Consider the following 27,051-nt stretch of genomic DNA (forward strand, 5'->3'; position numbering starts at 1 on the left):
CCGCCCCCACCCCAGTCTGACCTATCACCCTCACCTTGACCTCTTTCCACCTATCGCATTTCCGACGCCCCTCCCCCAAGTCCCTCCTCCCTACCTTTTATCTTAGCCTGCTGGACAAACTTTCCTCATTCCTGAAGAAGGGCTTATGCCCGAAACGTCGATTCTCCTGTTGCTGCCCGACCTGCTGCGCTTTTCCAGCAACACATTTTCAGCTCTGATCTCCAGCATCTGCAGACCTCACTTTCTCCCCTTCTTCAGTCACAAGCACAATCCACACAGCCCAAGAGCTTGGCCATGATCGGTCATCTGCTCAGGCTGCTCACAGTCAAGTGATCTGCCCAATTACTGAATATCAGATCTTAGCAGGCATCAGTGGGTAATAGCCTGGCAGTGAGTAGGATGCGAGAATGGGATTGTATATACAAAGGAGTGTCAACCATGCCAACTAAGTGCTTCTGCGTCATTAGATTACCAGTGAGGATCAGCTCTGGATCGCTTACACTTGCTTCAGTGCACAGCAGCTGTGTGATGGTGAGGGAACAAGGAAGGCCAGTATTTGGTGGATATCCAATTAGATGCGAGTTGCTCTGGGAATATCGTATGGTAAGATGGGGATAGAATTGGAAATGATTGGGGTTGTTTCGGCAGTTAGTGAGGTACGTTTGATCAAATACAACAAGAAATCTCACTGGACCTTGCGGTGAGAATCCCTCCAAAAATACACTTGAGGACTCGGCAAGATGGCGGCAATTTTGTAAAACAGCTGTGGACAGTTCTGCCTAACAGCCAAGGCATACTGGTGTTTTTTTGCCATCCCTGGTCAACTTATGTGGTGGGATTATTAGTTTAAAACCTTACAGAACACATAATTGTTAATATTTGGGAGTGGGAAGGATGCCAAAGGGAAAAGGAGTGAGCAAACAGCAGCAGGGAGGACACTCCCTTGCAGCACCAGGCACACCAGAGACTGCAGCAGTAGCAGCCTCTCCTCACCCCCCCGGGGACCTGACAGACTGACAGGAATTGGCTGCAGCGATGGAGAGACTTACCTTGGGGCTGTGATTGAGGAGATCCTTGGGGAGATTCGTGCCCAGGTCCAACCTATCCATCCAGACTGTAGAAGCATGAGCAGGAGATCCAGGGCCTCGGAGTGGCTGGAGGAGGTGGAGGTCGAACTAAGGTTTTGGAAGCTGCGATGGAGTCGTCTTCCAGTCGGATCCAGATGCTGGAGCGAGAGGTACGGGCCTTGTGAGACCATATCGACGACCTTGAAAATCGAGGTTGGAGGATAAATCTCCAAATTGTCGGGCTCCCTGAAGGTGAGGAAGGTAAGCAGCCAGTCAGTTTCTTTGAATGCTGGCTGCTGAAGATTTTGGGCCTTCACATCAAGTCCAGCAGGCTGCAGATTGAAAGAGCGTATCGGGTTACAGTGCACAGGTCAGGGCTAATTTAGCGCCCCTGCCCGGTCCTAGTGCACTTCCACTCATATAAGGACAAACAAAAAGTCATAGAAGCTTCCAGATCCCTGAGAAAAGAACCCAGGCACTGCTGTACAAGGGATCAAAAATCAGGTTTTTCCAGGACTTCTCTGCAGCTTTATTCCAAAGAGGAAATCCTTTGATGAAGTTAAAAAGAGGCTGAGGAACCTGGGCATCCAGTACTCCGTGAGATACCCTGCAATGCTCCGTTTCAACCACGAGGACTCAATTTATACATTTGACTCAGCGGATAAAGCTAAAAACTTTGTAGATACTTTAAAATAGACGGATTGGCCTGAAGAATATGGTTAATGCTTGTTCTCTTTTCCTTGTTTCCCCATGTTTTCCCTTACTTTTTTTTTATTCCTTTCTTTCTCCCTAATAATTTCTTTTTTTGGAAAGGGGAGAAAAACCTTGGAATAAGTTGTTCCTTTTTTCTAATAACTGGATTTTCTGATGGGAAAATTTGTGGATGTCCTTTGTTGTCTCCTTTTTTCTGTGTTTGTTCTCTTTCTCTTTTAGTCACAAGTAGGGGTGACATGGAGCCGGGGTGGGTGGAGTGCTCATCCTGACTTGGTCTTTTTCTGTTGATTTAAGGATCATCTCCTTTTTTTTCCCTGGTTAAGGCTGGGGCACAGTCTGGGCTTGAAGGAGCTGTGAAAGAGTGGATGGGTAGGCTGAGTTCTCCCTTTGGGCAGGGGGAAGAGTCTTCCATTCAAGGTTTTATAGTTGGTGTTCTTTGTAGTTTTTGGTAGTAATAGTTGTTTATAGTTTTGATAGAGTAGTTTTTGTATATATAGTTTTTCAACTCTATGAGTCTTTATTTACTTGTGCTCAGCGCTTTGTAAGAAGGGACCCCCTCCCAGGGGTTCAAGGGTCTCTGAAAGGGGATATGGCTAAGTGTCTTATTAAATGGTGCACCTGGAACATTAAGGGAAGTCATTCACCTGTTAAAAGGAAAAAAGTGCTTTCTAGCCTTAAGAGGGAAAGGGTTGATATCGCTTTATTGCAGGAAATCTTGATGATGGGGAACACCTGAAATTACAACAGGGGGGTTATGACCGAATATTCTTTTCATCCTTTACTACTAAAAGTAGGGGAGCGGCGGTACTTATCCAGAAAAATCTTCCATTCACATTATTAGAGCAGGTGAAAGATGAGCAGGGACGGTTTCTGATACTTAAAGCCCTGATACATGGGGAGGAATATGGCATTTTAAATGTCTACTGTCCTCTGGCACATCCCCTCAAATTTTTGGTTAGTGCTTTCTCTAAGTTGAGTGCTTTTGGAACACAACACATTATTATAGGGGGGGGGGATTTTAATTGTCTTTTGGATCCAACAGTGGACAGGATGCCTTGTGGGCCCCCAACTATTTCTTCGCAGGCCAAGCAGGTGGTTAACTTATGTGAGGAGTTGGGGTTGGTAGACATTTGGAGATGTCTTCACCCTACCGGCAGAGACTTCTCCTTTTTTTCAAACCCATATGAATGTCATACGAGGATTGACTTCTTTCTGGCTCCCTCGGCCCTTCTGAATTCGATTATGGATTATAAAATTGGGAATAGAGCTATCTCTGATCACGCAGTGGTATATTTGGAGGTTAAGGCCAAGAGTGAAGGGCTACGTTTGCGACACTGGCGTTTAAACCCTTTTCTCCTTAAGGATTCCAAATTTGTGCAATACATTTTGAAGGAATTTCAGGAATTCTTGACTATCAACTCAGGTAAGGCTAGTAGTCCATCTTTGCTATGGGAGACTGCTAAGGCCTTTGCTAAAGGTTTAGCTATTTCCTACTCGGCTGGCTGGAAACGACAGAAGGAGGAACAGCAGCATCTACTTGAGATGCAGTGGAAAGCCACCGAGGCGGCACATTTTGCGCGGCCTTCGGTGACTTAGCTACAGCAGATCACGGCACTCCGGACTACCCTGAATTCAATACTGACACAAAACACAAAGAAAGAACTTGCTTTTGTTAGACAAAGGGTGTTCGAATATGGGGATAAGCCAGGGAAGTATTTCACGTACCTGACTAGGACAAAGTGTGCTCCCCAATCCTTTATTGCAATCAGAGACAGCACTAGGGTCCTTGCATACAATGCTAAAAAGATTAGTGAGGCTTTTCGGAGCTTTTACTCTGAATTGAAGGTTGAAGGTTGTGAGGACAGGAGGGCTAAAATGGAGGCCTTTTTTAAGAACCTGGACTTCCCAGGGGTATCCTTGGAACAGGCCTCTCTCCTTACTGCCCCGTTGACAGTTCAGGAAATACAGAAGGCAGCTAGGCAACTTCAGCATGGGAAAGCACCTGGCCCTGATGGTCTCCCCGGTGAGTTTTATAAGGAATTTAAAGGGATTCTGTCAGGGCTGATGTTGGAGATGTACAATCACTCCTATATGCATGAATGCCTACCACCATCTTTGAAAGAAGCTAATATTTCCTTAATTCTTAAGAAGAGGAAGGTTCCTGAGGTTTGTGCCTCATACAGGCCCATCTCTCTATTAAATTCAGATTTCAAGATTCTGTCCAAGATCCTGGCGCTGAGATTGGAAAGGGTGTTGCCTGTATTACTAAAGAGGACCAGACAGGCTTTATAAGGGGCTGTAGATCCTCTAATAATGTTAGAAGGTTGCTGAATATGGTCCAAGTTTGTCAGCAACAATCGATTCAGGGGTTGGTGATTTCCTTAAATGCAGGGAAAGCATTTGACCGGGTGGAATGGTCGTATCTTTTTTATGGCGTCGAACAGTTTGTGTTGGGTTGGGCTTTTGCTAGGTGGGTGGAGCTTTTATGTTACCAACGGGGTGGAGTCTGGGAATCTTAGGATTGGTAGGGGTAGGTAGCAAGGCTGCCCCCTCTCACCGTTGTTGTTTACGTTGGTGATAGAGCCGCTGGCAGAGGCCATTCATCAGAACGTCCACATAACCGCTCCGGACATGGGATCGACGGCACACAAGATTACACCGTACGTGGATGATGTTCTGCTGTTTGTATCGAACCCAATGACCTCCGTACCCCATTTGTTACAATGTATCAATTCATTTGGGGCTATTTCAGGATATAAGATTAATCTTGCAAAATCGGAGGCTATGCCTTTGGGGAACCTTAAGGATGTGCCAGAAGTTGAAGGTGGCCCTAAGTTCCCTTTTAAGTGTCACGGGCAGGGTTCCGATACCTAGGCATTTTTATTACCCCCAAGTTTGATCGGTTATTTCGGACTAACTCTGCTCATTTGCTCGACAATATTAGGTGGGATCTCCAGAGATGGGAGGTTCTTCCAATTTCATGACTGGGCCGAATATCTCTCATTAAGATGAATGTTCTTCCTCGTTTGCTTTATCCCATGCATATGCTCCCTATAATGTTTCCCAGGTCAATGCTGCGGAAGCTTATGGGATGGTTTGGTTCCTTTGTCTGGCATTGTAGGCGGCCCCTCATCAAAATTACTAAATTGCAGTTGCCTCAAGGAGGGGGAGGAGTTGATTTCCCAGACATCAGGAGGTATCAATTGAGTTCCCTGCTGTCCTTTGTCTGCGATTGGGTAGGTAACGATCCAGGCTCAATATGGCTGGATAGCGAGGCCTCCCAGGCAAAGTGCCCTCTTATTAACCTGTTGTTCATGGTTAAGATGAGGACAGTTATGGATACAGTCAAGGCATGGAGGGCGATGCGTCAGAGTGAGGGTTGCTTATCCAAGACTTCGCCACTTACACCTATAGTTGGCATGCCAGTGTTCTGACCAGGGATGATGGACTCAGGGGTCAAACTATTGGCAATGAGAGGATTTTCTAGTTTGGGAGATTTGTTTGAAGGGAAGGTTATGATGTCTTTTGAGCAACTGAGCTGCAAATGCAGGTTGCCCAGCAGAGATCTTTTCCGTTTTTTTCAGGTTAGGGATTTTATCCAGAAGAAGACTACATTTCTCACTAAGCCCTATAAGCCCAAGAGGTTCCACAAGCACCCTTTCGGTTAATACCATCTATTGCCTGCTGGGTGGCAGGGTCTGGCAAGATATTAACTGGTTATGTGAGGTCTGGGAGCAAGAGCTAGGAGTGGAGATCTCTTCTGAAACATGGGAGAACATATGAGAGAATGCTTGAAAGATCTCAATCTGTAATAGGACATGTGCTACGCAGTTAAAAGTTCTGCACAGGGCTCAGCTGGCACCAGACCGTTTGGTGAAGTTTAAAAAAGGGGCACCTTCAGTGTGCCCCAAATGTAAAATGAGTGTAGGTACTCTTATCCATTGCTTCTGGACATGCCACAGGCTTCGTGTTTATTGGAGCGCTGTGGTGGGAGAGATCGGGAGGGTATTGAGGACTGAAGTCAAAGTAGACCCAATATCTCTCCTCTTAGGTCTACCGAATTTACCATCTTTAGACGGGCATGGGAAGAAACTATTTAATATTCTTGCATACTGTGTACAGAAGAATATTCTGATGAACTGGGTGTCTGAGAACCCGCCAGGCTTGCTGGGATGGCAGAAATTAATTATGGAGCACATTCCCTTGGATTGTTTTACAAACATGGTGCACCACACAACCACCACAACATGGCAGTCCTCCTTGAGTTTTTTTTTTAAATACCCTACAGTATGGAAACAGGCCCTTCGACCCAACAAGTCCACACTGACCCTCTGAAGAGTACACCACCCAGTCCCATTTCCCTCTGACTAACACATCTAAGATTATGGGCAATTTAGCATGGCCAAATCACCTGGCCTGCACATCTTTGGTGCTATGGGAGGAACCCATGCAGAAATGGGGAGAATGTGCAAACTCCACATAGACAGTCACCCAAGGCTGGAATCGAACCTGGGACCCTGATGCTATGAGGCAGCAGTGCTAACCACTGGGCCACCGTGCCACCCTTGAGTTTTTTGGGTATAGATTTGTCAGTTGTCTTAATTAGGGCATTTGTTTAACCAGGATTGTTAGGTTTGTCGAGTCCTGGGTACTGGAAGAGGTCTCCTGAGTTAATACAGGTATTTATACAATGCTCCCATTCCTTTGTTTGGGAGCTTTGCGCCGAGCATAGCTGTTCTGTATTTTGTGGGGTTTTTTGTTTTTTTTTTGCTTTTCTTTCTTTTTTTATCTATTAGTTATTTACTTTTTTATTGGTATTGCTTTGCCCAGTGTTAGGGTTTGTTTTGTATTATAGGGTAGGTTAGTAGTTAGTAGACAGTAGTTGTATTGTAATTTGTGTTTTTTTTATTTTTATTATACTGATATTTGTTATTGATTGTATTTTTCAATAATTTTATATGTTTGTAAAATTAAAAAAAATTGCTAATAAATATATTTACAATAAAATACTTGATGCAATTTGCACTTGGCCGAAGATGTGCAAGATTCAACTCAACATACACCTTCTTGTACCTGTTTAACAAGGAAGTGTTCACATTCTTTAAAGAGAAAAGGGTCCAGCATTTATTAAAAACCAGACAGTCTTCCACCTTTACAACTGTTAAATAATATGTGACATTAAGTAAAGCTAAACCTGCCTCATGCTAAGTCATTCTCTCTGAGTAATGTTATCTGTCAGATATATGTAATATCAGGAGCCAGACCATGTGTGTAAGCCTGTGATAAAACCACAAGTAGCTTGACATTTAGAAAAGGAGAAGGAAGAAATGAGGTCTTGAAGGCACACAAGAAGTGATTATGCAAACAAAACCAGAAAAGCCATGAAAGGAAATGAATTGACTGCACTGGGAGAGATTGCAGTGAAACCAAGAGGTGGCATTGGCAACAGTGCTACAGGTCACTAAGAGATTGGGAAAGACAATCATCCATTCATAATTCAACCCCATCGACCTGCCGTTTCAGCACAATCCCTCAATCTCTCCCCTGCCATAAAAGCACTGATCGATCTCTTCAATCTATGAGCCTGAAGAATGCAACACTTTGCTCTGATAATTTGACCTTTCACAAATCCATTTCCATTCATCCAGAAGATGTTTTTTCTAATGTCACCTCTTGTTCCTGACTGCCCGATTTTAATTTAATTCCCTTTTCTGTAAACTCTTTTGCTTTCTTTCTGTAATGAAGAGGGATGGAGGATCAGGATCCACAGGGGAAAAGCACTTTTCATTTGGTGAACTCAGCCCATCTCTTCTGGGAAATGTCTGATCACGCCCAGGATTAATTATAACCACAGTGCATTCCCATTTGACAGTGTCATGTTACCTTGATGCTTCATTCTGACCTGCTCCATTCAATTTACTACAAAAAATGTCTAAAATGGGTTAAACTTAACATTACCAGACTTTGATTTCTTGGCACAATTCTTGGAAAAACAGAACAAATGAAAACAAAATTCATTTTGATTACACTAAGATATTTCTCCCTTCTATCTGAACCAACAATGTTCTGACTGGTTGTCAGATATGTAAGACTATGCTTAATGATTTCAAACACAAGAGGGCAGTAGAATCACTCAGGTTTGTATCCCAGAGTCCATCGAGAAGTGTATTTGAGTGCAGAAGGAAGCCACTCCAGCCATATTTTTGCACCAGATCTCCAAATGAGCATTATGACTCAGTGCCATTCTCCTGCTAGTTTCTGTCCCTTTGCACACTGTTTCTATTTAAACAATCTAATGCTTTCAGTTGAACTTGCATCCACCGCACTGCGAGGCAGTGTATTCCATACCCTAACCACTCATGGTGTGACATTACTTTGCAAATCACTTAAAAGTAGATCCCTCTTGCTCTTGATCCTTTTATAAGCAGAAACAATTTCTTTCTATCTAGTCATTCCAGGCATCTCATGATTTTGAAAACTCCTATCAGAGCTTCTTAGCATTCTTCTCTCCAGTGAGAACAGTTCAATCCATTCTTATAATTGAAGTTTCTCATACCTAGAACCATGATTGTAAATCTCTTCTATGCTCTCTCTAATATATCTGCATCCTACCTACTGTGTGGTAACCAACTGTTCTCACAATACTCCAGCTTAAATGGCTTGTTTAAGTTCACCATAACCTCCTTGTCATTTTATTCTGTGCCTACGTTAACAAAGTGCAGGATACTATATGCTCTATTAAATGTTGTCTGCACGTGTCTTCCCATCTTCAATAACCTCTGCACATATTCCTCTCTTGCTCCTTCAGTCACTTAAAGAATTGCACTCCTTTCATTGTTTTTACCTACCATGTTCTTATTTTAAAATGCATCACCTCTCATTTCTCTGCATTGATCTATATCTGCTGTCCATGTCCTTTTGGAGTTTTAAACATTCACTGTTTATATAGTTTCCAAACTTTGTGTCATCCATAGACCTAGAAATTGTGCCCTACACATCACGATCTATATTGCAGGGAAAGCAATGGTCCCAAAACTGACCCCTGGTAAACTCCACTAAAAGCCATCCTCCAGCTCAAAAAGCACCCATTAACTATTACTCTTTCACTCAGCTAAGTTATTACTGAGCTGATAAAAAATGTTGGCACTCCCCTTTATCTCAATTGCCTGCATTTTCTCCTAAAACTTCTTCCCTTTTTTATCTAAACTCTCTATGTTGAACAAATGTGCAAGACAACATTGAATTAAATACAGCACCTCAACACCTCCACTTCCAAACATCTCAATTACTTGGAGTTGGTATTATGCTGCCAAGTTTTGACGGAAAGCAGCTTGTTGTTCAGTCAGGATCATGTTGAATGGTGGAAGAGGCTCAAAGAAGCGACTGGCCTATGTCTGTTCCTATTTTCTATGCACCTAACAACCATGCAAGAGGAAATATGACTCAAAAAATCACCTTGGATGTGGAGATGACAATGAAAAATTACCCTGCATCAATTTAAAGTGATACCAGCAGTGAATTTCATGCTGACTTCTCATTTGAACGATGTGTAACCCAGTGCTGAATGTCTGTATGTCTCTTTGGGAGTGGGAGTGGAGGGAAGCTGACCAAATGGATTGCCGGGGGTTGACTATTTTGGAGCTTGGTCAGCAACGTGATGGTCTGCCCAATTTTGTCCTCATGGCATGGGACCAATGGATCATGAATATTACCAAAGAAAGCAGACTGCTGCTCATTGCTCAGGTGCACAATGATTGCAATATCAGGCAATGGCTCCCTGCTTCAAGGGGAAGGCCACTATTCTGCAAGGCCATGAGCCTGTTGCTCTTATTCTCTGTTCAGAGAAGGTTTATATTACTTACAGTGAGGAAACAGGCCCTTTGGCCCAACAAGTCCACACCGACCTGCCGAAGCAAAACCAACCCCTACCCCTACACCTACACCTAACATTACGGGGCAAGTTAACATGGCCAATTCACCTGACCTGCACATCTTTGGACTGTAGGAGGAAACCGGAGCAAACCCACGCAGACACGGGGAGAACGTGCAAACTCCACACAGTCAGTCACCTGAGACGGGAATTGAACCCAGGTCTCTGGCGCTGTGAGGCAGCAGTGCTAACCACTGTGCCACCGTCCCACCCATAAGGCATGCAAAGCCTCTGTTACCTCGTGCATATGGAGGTGGACAGTGGCCTGTAATGTTTTCACTTTGTCACATGTTGCATCATGGAAAGATCTGCTGGAGGAAATATTTAGTGTCCCGGTCACATTGATGTCCATTGGCAGCACCGTCCTTCCTCTGTTGAGAGGCTGCAGGTCTGTTTCCATGAGCTGACACAGATCTCTGACCATCTCATTGGCAAACCACAAATATCTGCTCTTGCCTTCTGGCATTAACAGGCTACAATCTTGTGTTGAAATTCCTCCTTCTTTCACTGCAAGGAACTTATTTTCTTGATGTCCCATTTCACACTGATTTAGAGCCAAACGTGGATTGCAACGATAGCAGCCTCTGTGATCAACAGAAAAAGGTGTACTCAGAGATCTTTTAATCATACATAAAACATTCCCAACATCCAACATCAGTTCCTGCAGACTTTACCAACCTTCTGAACTCTCTCAACAATCTGGGACTTCCACAGAATTAGCAAGAGCCATGTTGGATGATGTCTGTTAAAAGGGGTGGAGATGTCTGTCATACTGTTTAGAATTAAGAATTACTGTTTAGTTAACTTGAGGAGAAGTCTAGATAGGCGACATGGTGTCAAATCAGCATTAGCTGCTAACAGACATGACATCTGCATACTGTACATAGTTCCGGTGCATCCATATGACACTCACAATATGACCCTTAACAACATGGCATTTAGCCTGTGCCATGTTAGAACTGGACAGGAATAATGTCAATGTCACTTTGCATCTAAATCACATTTTGCACCCATTAATTTTGATTGTCAGGTTGTGCAGATCATGTGAAAATGTTAGGTATGAAATTACAGAAAATTGAAAGGATTAAGGAAAGGAATTATATAGTTCTCACAGAACAGAGACAGGATGTTCTACCCAATGTGACCATGCATTTATATAGTGCAAGTCCAAACAAGCATTTACACCCTTGTGAGTATACTGTGGAAGTGTTGTCACTGTTGTAAACTGTGAATGGGAAAGTAGCCTTTACACATTGAGCAACATTGGAAAGGGATAGGCAGCAATCTTAGAATGGAGTGACCAGTGTTAGTGGCACACCATCTGATTAACAATATGGGAATGGAAAATTGTCATCTGCCCAACATTGAAGCAAATTGATCAGGCTGGCTAAAGCCTCAAAGAAGTCCATGGCCTTAGAATGGAGTGCAGAGCAAGGTCAAAATGTGCAGTTAGAACTCCCATCCGACTTCCAGCAGGAAGTGAAAGCTCGCTCCTGAATGAAATCTGATTTCTCCTCACACCTGCACTGAAAGAATAAAAGCTAAATACCATGGATACAGGAAATCTAAAATAAAAGCCCCTTTCTGATTTTATTTCACTCCTGCATCAGGTTGTATGCTGTCTGGATTCAGCCAATGTTTGCTCATTGATTATTACCAGTATATGAATATTCCATAGTTCTGTGGTGTAACGAAGATTATGTTATAGAACGATGTGTACTTTTAATGTAACGGTGTGACAATGCAGGTTATTCAAAACTGTTGCAGCCTTCAGAATTAGCTATGTACTACAGGTCTCTGAAATGTGAATTTCTCTCAGATTTGTCCCACCTTGCACAACAGCAACGGCACAAGGATTTTCGCATTTTTTGCTCTGTGTAGCCTAAAACAGGAAGAGTGGAGCGGAGACTGCGAGGAATTAGTGAGGTTACTGGGATTCTTAAAAGTACATTCTCCAACTCCATGAATTGTGTACTACGCTATTTTCCATGACTGCTTATGCCCAGGAGAGACTGAATTTATTGTTCTTCATCTCTGAAGCATCTGCCAGTGGAACTGACATCACCTTCTTTTCTCTCTGAATTGTTAATTGCTCTAATAATGGAAATTACTTGGGAAAGTATCCACAATTTATTTCTCCTTCCATTTTACCCCTTCCTGTCTGCTCGCTCCTCTCTCCTTCCTCCCCAATATTCTGAAGCTATTGACTTATTCTGGGGTCTGGTCTCACTAACGCTGACTATCCCTCAGCTACCTTTATCTGAATCCATACCCCTTCATTATTTTGTAGGAGACAACAACAAAACCTTATATTTATGTAATACCTTTTACATGAAAAAAATGTGCCAGGGCACTTCATAGTGGTGCTAGCAGGTAAAATGAATGGCGTACTTAAAAAGAGATGTTAACACAGAGAAATCATATGCTTACACAAAGAGGTGAGTTTTTGAAGCAATCACAAAGAAAGGGGAGAGGAGAAGAGGCTGAAGGGAATAGAAAAGGAACTCGAGGTCCAGTGACTGAAAACATAACCTCCCACTGTGTAGCACAGAAGGTCCAAGGCAGCCAGGATGCACAAGAGGTCACAGTTTGACATGCAGAAGGATGCTAAGCTGAGGAGGTTACAGTCGTAAATTGGAAAGGAATGAACGCATAAAGGGGAAACCTTTAAATTGATGCAATGGGAGAATGGGAGCCAGTGTAAGTCAGCAGGCAAGAGGCAGTAAGTGAATTTAGAGGATGATAGAATAGGGGAGGCTCAGGAGTTGATGGGAGGTTTATAGAGGTCTGAATTTTGGCAAAAATCGAGAAGGGCTCTATGTTTTTCAAAATAGCCCCAGAAACCTGATTTCCACCCAGCCTCATAATAAGGGAAGGGAATGGAGAGACGTTGTGCTTTACATTTCCATGGCTCTGGGAGGACAGTATAAATATTAAAGTGCAGCTGCCTTTAGTCAAATAACTGTCTCTACTGGGATGTCCAAAATATAATGTGAGGGCTTTAGACCTTTCAGTTCTTTACGGCAGTCAGGTGTTGTCCACGGATGCAATTTGGGATGTAAGTGACGGTAGGAGTAATAGAGAAATTCTCTGTGCTGTTTAAGAGAAATCCATCTGGGATCAGTAAAAGTGAATGCATATATGAAGTGGATAAAGATTGCTCAGGTTAATTGGAGATGTCATATTGTCAAGGGAATTGTCAAGTTATAAAGTAATTTGAATATCTTGATTATTGCAATAATATGGCTTTTGTCTTTTTTTATGAAGAGACGATGAGGCAGAGTTGTTGAGTCCTTGAGGCCTTGAGCTGCAATGTTAATGGTTTAAGGAAAGTACTGGGAAGATGGGTGTGGTAAAACAAGATCTCTTTAAAGAATTTACCTGTGTGGATTAGGTTTACTCATGTCTACCAGAAGGAGTGAGTAAAGCACTAAAAATTATAAGCGACAAAGGAGCAAGTCAATCTTTGATGGTGAGAGATCATATACTTTTGAGGGAGTACTGCCAGAAAAAGGTTGGAATATGTGGAATTCATGGTGAGAAGAGCAGTGTTCCATTGAATAAGCTGAGGTTGGAGAGTCTGGTGAAAAGTGGTAAAGTGATGGTTGAAGTAACAGAGAAATTCTCTGTTCCAGAGATACGGTTTATCCTCAGGAATGACATAGCTGAATCATTGGTGGGGGTGATGCCTACTGTGGTTGAAAAGCAACTGGAAAATCTGGCAATTGAGAGGTTATGGGAAGAATATCCTGGGATTTTTCCTGACCATTTAGTAACAAGATTGCAGTGTTGCAGTTCAATTATCAGAAATTAAGTTTGATCAAATGGCTGAGAAAAAACAAGAACAAGTTTTGGGTCCACTGCTGTTTGTCATTTTTAGAAATGGCTTAGACGCAGGCATAGGTGGATGGATTAGTAAGTTTGCAGATGACACTAAAGTCGGTGGAGTAGTGGACAGTTTGGAAGAAAGTTACAGATTGCAGGGGGTAAACTGCAGAGTTGGTCTGAGAGATGGCAAATGGAGTTCAATGCAGCTAAATGTGAGGTGATGCACTTTGGGAAGATTAATAGGAAGGCAGAGTACTGGGTCAATGGAAAGATTGTTGGTAGCATGGATGTGCAGAGGGATCTCGGAGCCCATGTACATAGATCCCTGAAAGTTTCCACCCAGATCGATAGTGCTGTTAAGAAGGCATACGGTGTGTTAGGTTTCATTGGTAGAAGGATTGAGTTCCAGAGCCACAATATCAAGCTGTAACTATACAAAATGCTAGTGCGGCTGCACTTGGAATATTGCATATAGTTCTGATCGCTATATTTCGGGAAGGATGTGGAAGCATTGGAAAAGGTGCAGAGGAGATTTACCAGGATGTTGCCTGGTCTGGAGGGAAGGTCTAATGAGGAAAGGCTGAGAGACTTTGGTCTGCTCTTATTGGAAAGAAGAAGGCTAAGAGGGGATTTGACAGAGAAATACAAGATGATCAGAGGATTAGATAGGGTAGACAGTGAAATCCTATTTCCTAGGATGATGTCAGCTTGTACGAGGGGGCATAACTACAAATTGAGAGGTGATAAATTTATGACAGATGTCAGAGGCAGGTTCTTTACTAAGAGAGTGGTAAGGGCGTGGAATACCCTGCCTGTTAATGTAGTTAACTCAGCCACATTTGGGAGATTTAAACAATTCTTGGATAAGCACATGGATGATGATGGGATAATGTAGGGAGACAAGCTGAGAATAGTTCACAGGTCGGCGCAACACAGGTGGAAGGGCCTGTTCTGCGCTGTATTGTTCTATGTTCTATGTTTTAAGCGGAGAACAAAGTGGATATTTTTCGGTCAGAGAGGTCAGTTGAATAGCAACAAAAAGATGAAAAAAAAAGCAATTGTATCATAAAGCACACACAGTAGAACAATCAGAATGCATTGTAGAATGTTATTACGTATATTATAAATGAAGTCTTGATGAGGAACTGGAGACAGCATATTCAAGCAGATGAAATATGGGCATTAGTTCATCAAGTTGTGTTATCAGTGGGTTATAGAAGGGAGGTATTGCAAGTAGCACATGAGGCACTGGTATAAGCTCGTTGGGAGTAAGGAAATCCCAAGCCAAAATACAAAATAATTTTTATTGGCCTGGGCTGCATAGAGATGCGGTTGAATTTTGCTAGATGTGTCATACATGCCAGGTAATAGGAAAACCTCAGGCGTTGATAAAACCAGAGTGAAAGTGAGGACTGCAGTTGCTGGAGAGTCAGAATTGAAAAGTGTGGTGCTGGAAAAGTACAGTAGGTCAGGCAGCATTCAAGAAGCAGGAGAATCAATGTTTCGGACATTAGCCCTTCACTAGGTGTGTAGGGAGTGAGGGGGCTGAGAGGTGAATAGTTAGGTGGAGGTAGGGCTGGTGATAAGGTAGCTGTGAAGGCGGTAGGTGGATGTAGGTTGGGGATGATTGTGATAGGTCAGTGGGGAGGGTGGAGTGGATAGGTGGGAAGGAAGATGGATAGGTGGGACAGGTCAAGAGGGTGGTGTCAACTTGGAGGGTTGGATCTGAGATGAGGTGGGGGAGGGAAGATTTGTAAACTAGTGAAGTCAATGTTGATGCCTTGTGTTTGAAGCGTCCCAAGGAGGAAGATGAGGCGTCTTTCCTCCTGTCTGCCGGTGGCTTAGATTTGTCAGTGGAGGAGGACCAGGATTTTCATGTCCTTGGTGGAGTGGGAGGTGGAGTTGAAGTGGTCAGCCACAGGGCAGTGGGGTTGTTGGGTGTGTGCATCCCAGAAATGTTCCCTGAAATGCTCTGTGAGTTGGCGTCCTAAACAAGAATGAGAGAGGACATGTTTAAAGTGATCTACAGTTGAAGAAAGAGTGAGGTGAGAAACATTTCTTCCACACAGCAAGTTTTTATGGTATAGAATGAGCTGCCTGGAAATGTGGTGGAGGCAGGTACATTTGTGGCAATCAAGGGGACATTGGACTTTTTTGGGGTTTGAATGTTGATCTGGGAATATAAGGGAAAGGTAGGAGATTGGCACTACGTACTAGAACTGGACAAGGTAACACGGCTAGTACAAGAATGATGGCCTGAATGACCACCAATGCATGATAATAATTCTGATTCTGTGAAGTGGATTATGATCAGTACAGTGTTCTCCATGATCATTGTCATGGAGAATGTAGCAGTCAATGATGACTGGCAGTTACCAACCCACATGTCTCCCTACATTAAATTTTAAACAAGGTAGGTTGACTCTGAATGGTCATAGCATTGCCCTGAGATTTTGTAATTGGACACCATTTGCAACATAATCCTGAAGAAGAATTATGCCGTCAATTGATTTCGGCTTGTCAGATGGTCTGACACTATGTAGCGACATTTAGTAATATACAGTGTTCTGTATTTTAAAAGCAGAAAGAAAATATACACACAATGAGCCTGTTTTAACTTACCAAAATAGGTGACAGCTATTCCCTGGTTAATTTATCAGGACAATGGTTTGACCGATCAAAGTTGGTTGGCATGCAGGATGTAAAGGGCAATGAGAGATGAGTGGAGGTCATGATGAGGCAGAGGGGTAGGGCATGGAGACTGCAATGGTGGAGTGACATCCAGGATGTCAGAGGTGGAATCTAGAGGACTGCTGTTTGTTTTATTGCTCTTTTTAATAAGTGTGACTAAACCCCACAGCACCAAGGGGCAGCCTTTGAAATATCTCACTTCCACAGCCAGCAGTCCTGAGGGTAGCTGTCTGGGTCCAGTTATCACACCTCTTCACCACACCCCTGGAATGAACAACTGCCTAATTCTCACCAATTATCCCTGAGCTCCACTGGGATTTACTGGTGGCTCAGGGATTTAATGGGTGTAACACAGATTTCCCATGCCTTTCATACACGCAGATGACCCCGTCAGGTTTGCCAGTGACCAACTAGGTCAGGGTTTGAGTGTGGAGGTGGCACAGGTGTGGGTGGCATAGGTCCTACCTTGTCAGTTGTTCTGTGCCCAATCGAGCTGGCATCTCCTGAGTTTCTCCTGAGTTGAGTTTGCGGAACCGGGGATATTCCTGAATGTGCTCTGAAATCAGTCGCAAAATTTCAGGCCAAGTTTTAACTTTCAACCAATCGCCAATAACATGGCTGCCATGCTAGTTATGTTTGAATAACATCAATTCCTTTAAACATTTCACTGACTCTGAAATGCATAATGATATAATCATACGGCTGTGAAAGATCCTATTCATTATGTCCAAAACTGTATGACACTATGGTATGGATTGAGTTACACCAGGGCACTAAACAACTCTGGACATGCAAGTTTGTTTTGTAGCTTTACTAATGGCCTTGCCCATCACTGTATCGCTAATTCCTCAAATTCCCAGTATTTACATATCACAACTTTAAAAGCGAGAAGAAATCAATCCAATTGCTGCTATTCTGGAAAATAAGTAAGGGTGTTACAGTAAATACTTGATAGAACTGATGGGAATGAAGCAGTCATGAGAGGTAGTAAGAGAAATGGAAGGATTGGACTGAATTGATATTCCTAAAAGAAAAGTTGGGAGCAAAATAAAGGGAGGATGCTGGGTATTGTTAAAATGTTATGTGGCCTCATTCTTTTGTATACAGTTCTGTGCCACATGACTATATTCCAGCACGGATGCAGAGAAGGAGGGAATCCATTTTCTACTTGATGCTGAGGCTCAGATTATGGTGCGAATTGGTTACCTTTAATAGGGACTGCCTGATTTTCATTTTGATTAAGGAGAGGAAAAGGAACAATTACAATTTGAACTGTGTGCGTGTGTGTCCAAATCCAAATTAAACTGAATCTATTTGAGCAAGATCACTTGATGTCACATTTTGCTCCTGGATCACTGCCCACTCCTTCAACAGATGGGCTCCTTGTCCAGCCCAGGCTACACATTTTCATGTAAAATGAATCCATTCATGCAGTTATGTTGTACTGGAGTTTCCCTACAGCTTGGATGAACATTTTGGCTTTGTCGGAATGCTTGTTAGCCTGCTTTCACACGCCTGTTTAAAAAATAAATAAATATAGTTGCTGAGAAAACAGGACTATAATATTTTGAAGGGAAGAAATTGATGACAGCTTCCTTTACTGGGCCTCTTAGTTAATGCAACTAATCCAACTGGGAGGTCCTCAAATTCAATTTTCTTATCTGTGCTGTCAGCTAATCATGGTAATGAGCTACCTTGTCACCAATTATCCCTGAGCCCCCCTGGGATTTAGTGGGGGCTCAGGGGTTTAATGGGTGTCACACAGATTTCCCATACCACTCATACACTCAGACTACCCTGTCAGGTTTGCCAGTGACCAACCAGGTCAGGGTTTGGGGATGAGGGGGCATGAGTCTTCTTTGTCAAGCACACTGTGTATAATCTAGAGAAGTGGCATCAATAAATGTTATGAGGAAGGGGAATGGGACACTTACCATCACGTTCCCAAACCTTGCCTACAATTCCTCTTCTGTCCCTCCTGCAAAGCCCAGCCACTCACTCAATCACTCACTCACTCAGAATCATAGAACATAGAACATAGAAAAATACAACGCAGTACAGGCCCTCGATGTTGCGCCGATCCAAGCCCACCTAACCTACACTAGCCCACTATCCTCCATATGCCTATCCAATGCCCGTTTAAATGCCCATAAAGAGGGAGAGTCCACCACTGCTACTGGCAGGGCATTCCATGAACTCACGACTCGCTGAGTAAAGAATCTTCCCCTAACATCTGTCCTATACCTACCACCCATTAATTTAAAGCTATGCCCCCTCGTAATAGCAAAGTAACAGGGAAAGAAACAGTATATATATTTTAGGTTGGTGACTTTCTTAAGAACTGAAAGAAGTTAGAAACGTAATTGCTAATAATGAGATTCTGAGCCAGGAAAAGGTGGGTGGAAAAGAATAATGGGAAAGGCCTGTGAAAGGGCAAGAATGATTAAATGATTAGAAGAATGATAGTGCAAGATAATAGCAGGTGGTCATGGCAGAAATGGAGTGCTGTAATTTCAGAGGGCAATAGATTGGTTAGGAGTTGTTGAGTAGAGAAATTGAAGCAGCAATTCCATTCCAGTGACTCCCAATGCAAAGATCTAGAAAAGATATGAGGCCAGATCATGGAGCCCATAAACAGAAATGCGACATATACAATCATGAATTTGAATAGAAGTAAGATATAATTCTACTTCCTTTGCTTATAACTTTGGCTATTATTTGTTCCTTGAAAAAAATGGTACAAATTCCTACAAGGGAATGCAATCAAATGGAATTTGACCTGTTTAGTTACCTTATAACATCAGTTCTGCTCACAATTCATGCTGTTAAGGAGGTATCTCTAAAGACAATCTTTATTCTTGAAATCATTATTAAAATTTTGAACTCATGATTTCATGCAGTTTATATGTTGTTCACAGGAATGATACAACAAGTAGAGTGTTACTCTCCGACCACTGTGCCTGATGTACTGCAGTGTTAGGTCACGATGTCCCAGTTATAACATTTTCCCCTCTCTCTCTCTATAATCATGAAATATAAAACCTGCCCTTCACAAAACCATGCTGTCTATCCTTGATCACATTATTCCTATCCAGATGTTCATAAATCCTATCCCTTACAATTCTCTCTAAGACTTTGCCCACAACAGAAGTGAGACTCACCAGCCTATAGTTACTAGGGTTATCCCTACTCCCCTTCTTGAACAAGGGAACGACATTTGCTATCCTCCAGTCTTCTGGCACTATTCCTGTAGACAACGAGGACATAAAAATCAAGGAGGAGAAAAAATAAAGGCCAATGGCTCTGCAATCTCATCCCTTACTTCCCAGAGAATCCTAGGATAAATGCTTTCAGGCCCAAGGGACTTATCTATTTTCACCCTTTCCAGAATTTCCAACACCTCTTCCTTAGATACCTCAAAGCCATCCATTCTAATTCATTGTGACTCAATATTCACACCGGCAACAATGTCCTGTTCCTGAGTGAATACTGACGAAAAGTATTCATTCAGTGTCTCCCCAATCTCTTCAGCCTCCACACGCAACTTCCCACTACGATCCTTGACTGGACCTATTTCTACCCTAGTCATTCTTTTATTCCTGAAGAATCCTTGAAGAATTTCTGCTCCAAGTGACACTGTTGGCAATGGAGGGCAGGTGACCTCTGATTGGCTGCCAGCTCCTGCAAACTGGGATTGTAAATCCCAGAGGAGACCCAATGTTGGTCAGTTAAATGCCTAACACTTTGGTTCAGCTTCACCCATGCACACAAAGTGAGGTTCCCATTCATTCTCTGACTTGTGGTGAAGGCCTGTATTGACCACATTAAACCTGGCCCCATGTCTACGGTCAAATGATGTGTTTAGCATTCCAACCATGTATCTGATTGTTGATGGAATGGAGTCATGGAGGAAGAGTCAGTATTCCTTTGAGAACATTCTACCTAAAGGACAATGTTGCGGTAAATCTGGAAAGGCATACAGACACTGGAGGCACTGTAGTTCTGTATACTCACCGACAGTATTGGTAGAATAGTGCATGTTAGGTACAAGTTTCCCTGCAGCAGACAGCACAGTACAATATCATATTGTCTTCTGTCTGCAACCCATTACTGCATAGATCATTCAACACCACTGCCCAGTGTTCAGAAACTCAACAGACATCAATAGTAAGTAGTTGGAGGGAACTTTGATTCTCAATAACTGCAAATTGTTCTTGTGCCAGCACAAAATTGGAGTTATGTGATAGATTGAGATGTTGTTAAAATAGCTTCAGTAAATACAATGGTTTGGTGGTTAGCACTGCTACCTCACAGTGCTAAGGACCTGGGTTCAATTCCAGCCTTGGGTAACTATCTGTATAGAGTTTACACATTTTCCCCCGTGGCTGCATTTCCTTGATGTGCTCCGATTTCCTCCCATAGTCTAAAGATGTGCAGGCTAGGTGGGTCAGCCATGGCAAAAAATATGGGTAGGATACTCTTCAGAGGGTCAGTACAGACTCAATGGGCCAAATGGCCTCTTCTTGTACTATAGGGATTCTAAGTCATCACTGTATATTTTATTGACTATAATTATGACAAATGCAGCACACTAAGATGGTGACCGTTATGTCTAGGAGCATGTGTACATGAATAAAATGTCCTTTATTTTAATATTTTTCAACATAGATATAACTAACCAGATCCTCAAATCCATGTGAATGGGACAATGGGAAATGGAAGTCAGAGTAGACCACTGAAATAAACAAAAACAGACATTGCTGGGGAAACTCAGCAAATATGTCAGCAACTGTGGAGAGAAGACATAGTTAACATTTTGAGGCCAATGACCGACTGAACTGAAAACAGCTAGGAAAAGGGAAGATTTATGCTGATGATGGGTGGAAAGCTGAGACTGAACAGATAGGAGGAGACAGAGCCCAGAGAGAGAGAAAGGTAGAGGGTAGGCAAACAAAGTGGTTGTTGATTGTAAGCCAGAAAAGGAGAAGCTAGGTAGGTGATCATGGGAATTATTTGTAGTTGAAAATGGGTTGGCTGTCCTGAAAGCACAAGACTTGGGTTGTGGGAGTACACTATCAGGCAACTTCACCTTCACCAATCCACCTAACCTGCACATCTTTGGACTGTGGGAGGAAACCAGAGCACATCAAGGAAATGCAAACATGGGGAGAATGTGTAAAGTCCATGGAGACAATCACCCAAGGCTGGAATCAACCCCAGATCTCTGGCATTGTGAGGCAGCAGTGCTAACCACTGGCTACTTTGTTTACTGAAGTTGTCTTAACTACATCTCAATCTATCACATGTAAGCACAGAAGGGGGTATTCATGCTCTGAATTGGTAAACTCAGTGTTTTATCCTGAAAACTGCAAGATATCTAAGTGGAAGATGAGGTGTTGATCCTTCAGCTGTGGACCTCTTACCACTTTCCTAGCTGTGCCCATAAGCACTGGAAGCAGATGAACAGCTCATTGGTCCATTACAAATCAAGATCGATGATTTACAGTTGTACACTCCCTCAGGTCAAAATACAGGAAGCATTTCCATAAAAAGAGTCTTATAAGAATTGCTCTGAAAATTGAGAACTTTAGATACATGTTGTGTGGCCATGCAGAGATGAGCAGTGGCAGGGATATTAAACAATCGATCAGTAAAGTATAAATCTGTCAGCTTTATCCATAGTCACCTGCCCTCCTGTATTTTTTTTTAATCAACCTGTTCAGGGATGTATTCACACACCTTTAGAGTACACCAAGGTCTTTCTGATGTGGAGGTGCTGGTGTTGATCCGGAGTGGACAAAGTCAGAAGTCCCACAATACCAGAGATAATCCAGTAGGTTTATCTGAAATCATAAGATATCAGAGCCCTGCCACACGGTCAGGTGAAGGTCTTTCTCGTCCGGGGTTTGGACACTATAATTGCACCACAACAACCCCTCCTGCTAAACTGTATACAATGAATGTGAGTGATTAGTCATGGACATAAGGAAAAATCATAAGGAAAAGTGACAAAATTAATATCAATAAAACATTAGTTTTAAAAATGGGAGCTGAAAGGAGCAGATGAGTGACTAATGGAAACAGTTGTCCAATCAGCCTGTCAGCAGTATTCATAGAAATGTGACTGCAGTGAGCCACTGATTAAGTCGATCAGATTCTACTCCATCAAGAACTGCATGTGATATTACCCTGATTATCATTGCAAGCACACCATGGTATCTGCTGTTTCTGCCAGTATATGAATCAGAGTAATCACTGTTTGAAGTGGTGCACTGCCACCAAACCTCCTTCATCTTGGGCCTGACTGATGGTCAATGGTGGAGGATACACCACCACAGAGTCTTCACAGAAGGAACACTGTTCTTAGTTTATTAGCATGATAGCCTAAAGGTACAACCGTATTACAGGTCAGGCATAATTACCAAGACTCTCAGGAGTTGCACAGAATGCATCTTCTTCCTAAAAAGGTTACTGTAAAACCACCGTCTCCAGGCACAGACAGTATGTGATATCAACAGAATGGGTGGAGCCTAAGGCAACATCAACGTTAAATTCCTTCAGATTATTTACGTTATCATACCTCAGAGCATAGGGACATTGGCCTTGACTGCTTTAGCAGGAAAACATTGGCCATGCAGCTGTGTGGCTGGAGGGAAAATTGAAGGGCTATGTCAAAAAAGACACGCATAATTGGGCATTATTTAAATTTGGGACAACTCACACAGCAAGTTGGAGTGTCAGAGCTATTAATGTTTGAAACCACTGTGCTCATTACACCAACATTTTGTTTCAAGTCAGCACTTCTGAAGCTCAGAAATGCCATCATCGAAACTGGTAGATATAAAACAACAGACGCACACAGAGAACTGCCTGAAGCCTTTAAGCTCCTCACTCATTGGTGCTGTTTTGCATACAGCTGGGTGTCAGTTTTGATATATATGTTACATTGCGTTTCTACACAATGAGCAGTGCCTAGCTGAACAGTGGAGACACGCAGGCTGATTTCAGAGAGAGAAAAATACTTTACTTCAGGAAACCTTTGTAAGCTGCAAGCCAACAGGCTCATCTGGAAATATCCCACATCCGGTCAATATTTTTTCAATCACCTCACCGGCTTTTGGGATGAAAAACTATTCTCATTCACTTCCTCTTCTATTTTTAACTTTGTTTCTTAGTACTGTGACTCTCACTGAAGCCAGTTAAACACTCTGAAGCTTTTGCTGTAATGTAAGAAGCAGTAGTCAGGTTGTATACTGTGAGATCCCACAAACAGCAATATGGTAATGCCCCGGATAATCTATTTTAGTGATGGCTGGTTGAAGGTTAAGTCTCAGTCTGTGGTTAGTACTGCTGCCTCATAATGCCAGGGACCTGGGTTCAATTCCACCCTTTTGAGTAACTGCTGGTGCCATTTGCATGCTCTCCCTGTGTTTGCATGGATTTCCCCCCATAGTCCAAACATGCGAAGGTGTAATGGCCATACTAAATTGCCCATAATGTGCAGGCTAGCTAGATTATCCTTGGGAAATGCAGGATTTTTGGGTAGACTGAGCTTTACAGGGTTGGTGTGGACTCAATGGAACAAATGGTCTGCTTCCACAGTGTAGGGATTCCAAGATACTTTCTTCAGTGTTCTGCAAAATATTTGTAATGGCAAGTTTTCCATCCACCTGAGATGACAATTGGCCATGGGTTTAACATCCCATCCAAAGGACAGTAATTTCAACGAGGCAGAATTCCTTGAGTAGTGATATGTCACATTTAGATTATGTGTTCAAATCTCTGACCTGGGACTTGAATCTATAGCCTTTATTGGGAGATGAGAATGCTGATGCAAGTGAGGAACTGTGCTATCTTCTCACACATTTATCTTTTATTTTGTTCTGCTCTGTATAAGACTATCACGGGAATGCAGACCTTAAAAAATGTACACTGTATTTACCCTGTATACCCTAATATTGGCCCTGCATTATTCAATTCCATGTTTTACCTCAGCCCTTAATAATAAAGATCCGATCTGACTTTCTGACTCTGGAGCAGTCTTCCCATCAATTATCAGAGGGGAATTACACTAAAAAAATTACACTAGTAACACTGTGGTAGATCCTTCAACTAGTTTGTGTGATATTCTCTTCCATAATTCATACTGAAGGTTTAATTAGCTGCTGGACATAAAATAGATATTGTGAAGTATGCACCTGTAGAAAATACTGACTGGTTTTCACAACAATGACTTTATGACCAGAGGCCATGCTTGAAATCTATTCTAAAAGAGTTCTAAGATTTCATTTCCTGTAATCTCTTAAACAATGTTTAGTCAGAGAAGAATATATAGGGAAAAAAAACCATGTCAGTCCATCTACAAAGATCTAACATTCAAAAAGAGAAAATAAAGTTCACTACCAATGTTGCCTTAATTGATAGTCTTGTCAAATAATTGCCCACTTCATACATCTTCCTGGCTTGGATATGTTGCCAAGTTACAACTTGCCTTTGGGATACAGGTGCAAGTACTGCCAAGGGTTTTCACTCATGATCATTATTTCCTGTCTATAGTCCCTTGTGGAAAATGGCTCATTAAACAAATTATTTGTGGACAAGTGGAACTATTTTAATGTAGCAATTTTAACTAACCCGTACAGTTAGACTATAACAAATACCTGGAGCAAGTGGGACTTAAACCCAGGCCTCCTGACCCAGAGGTAGGGTCACTACCTCTGCACCATCCTAGTTTTACTACAGGCTAGCATGAATTATCCACTTTAAGGGAGGTGAGGAAAAAAATCAGAAAAGGAATAATTAGAGAACAATGTAATAATTATTTAGTTGGATTGTCATTCCATTTCCCAAACCATTTAATTTTATGTATCATTAAGGTGGGTCAAGTTTAATGGGGCATTATTAAATCAATAGCAGTAATCCTACAGTGTCTAAAAAGAAGTAGATTCCTCTCAGATATAACACCTTTGATGCACTGTTTCAAAACCGTCCTCTCTCATTATCAGGGCTGATCATTAATTACATTCTTAGCCAGATAACCACAAATGACACCCACTCTTATAATAAATAACATTCTGCATGAGGAAACACATTCTACTCATTTAAATATAATGAAATGCTTATTCACCGACAGTATTTTCTAAAAATCATTCTATGAAATCTAAAGGCTACTTTCTGCAGTCTGCCAGCCAGCTACACAGAGAGGCAAGTAACAAATGCACAGAAGAAAGAGGAAGACAAGTGAACACATGTCACACCAATTTGCTGAGGAAACAGCCTCTGGGGTTTGAGTTGGTACTGGGCAATGAATTGCAGGAAGTCCCTCCTCTGCCAGATGTATAAACCTAAATTCCATTTCCCGACCCTGGATGAAAACAATTCAGTTCACAGAGCACAGTACTGAATGTACTTCCTCAATTCAGTAAGAATATATTGAGACTAATCCAATGATCAAATTTCCACTTACCATTGAGAGGACTCCCTCAGTCCTTTAAGTGTGCTCTCACCTGTATACAATACTTTGTATAAGTGTTTCCTAATACAAATGGGACTACTCTGGGAGTCATTTGTAACTTCTCTCAGTGCCACTGAACACTCAGCAAAATGATTTCAAGAGGCTCTCAACGTACTGAAGGAATAACTTAAACATTCTGAAGGAGCATGATACTGCAAGGGAATATTCACAGTGAGCGGATGGAGCTGCACTAGCACAGTACATGATCTGTGCACCTCAACCAGAGATGAAAGGTAAAAATAGACATTGAAAAAGCTGGAATTGCACAGCTGGCCTTCTGTGGACCATCTGTGAAGAGAGAAACAGAGTTTGAACTTCAGGTCGTGACCTTTCATCTGATAATATGCTGCCAATTTACAATTTGCCCTTGAGCTAAAGGGGAAAGTGCTGCTCGATGAAACATCATGACCTGATGCGTTGGGCTGAATCTTATATTTTTTATGGCTAAGTTCAAGTTGCATTAGGTTTTCTGAAGGGTTTCTTGCCATGAGGCTGAGTGAGTTCTTTCCCATATATTACCAACCTTCCATCCATTGACTCCATCTACACTTCTCACTGCCTCAGAAAGGCAGCCAATATAATCAAAGACCCCTCCCACCCTGGTTATCATCTCTTCCAACCTCTTCCATCAGGCAGAAGATATAAAAATTTAAACACATGTGCCAGTAGATTCAAGAACAGCTTCTTCCCTGCTGTTATTATGTTTCTGAATAGACCTCTCAAATTTCAAATTTAATGTTGACACCGCTATTTATGCATTTTCTCTGCAGCTGTAGCATTGTATTCCATGCTCCGTTCTATTACCCTAATGCACTTTGTATGATTTAATCTGCCTATACTGAATGCAAAACAAAACATTTCACTGTGCCTAAGTACGTGTGACAGTAATAAATTAAATTAAATCAAATTCATTTTATTAATTGTTTGACCTGTCCTTATGGCATCCCTCATATCCAACGTCCATCCCTTTTACCTCCCAGAATGAAACACAACTCAGCAGATACACCTGAATTCATCAGCATATCTTGCACCTGCCAGCAGTTGTGCACCCAGACAAGCACTATCAATTCAGAGCTTCTCAGTATGATTCCTGATCATGGCTGAAAGGAGGTAATTAGCATATTACCTTGTGGGCAGGATCCTGAAGGTCTTGCTCAATGGGGTAGTGCTGTCACAGGACTTCCTTCTCCCCCAGCAGTGGAGGCCACAACACCAGATCATAGCAAACTGGCCCAAGGTTATCAGTGCAGTCTTAGCTGTCTGAAGGAATGCCCAGCAGTGGAGGAAGAAGGTCGATGAGTTTCTCC

Source organism: Chiloscyllium plagiosum, chromosome 4 (genome assembly GCF_004010195.1).
Source record: "Chiloscyllium plagiosum isolate BGI_BamShark_2017 chromosome 4, ASM401019v2, whole genome shotgun sequence".
Classification (NCBI taxonomy): domain Eukaryota; kingdom Metazoa; phylum Chordata; class Chondrichthyes; order Orectolobiformes; family Hemiscylliidae; genus Chiloscyllium; species Chiloscyllium plagiosum.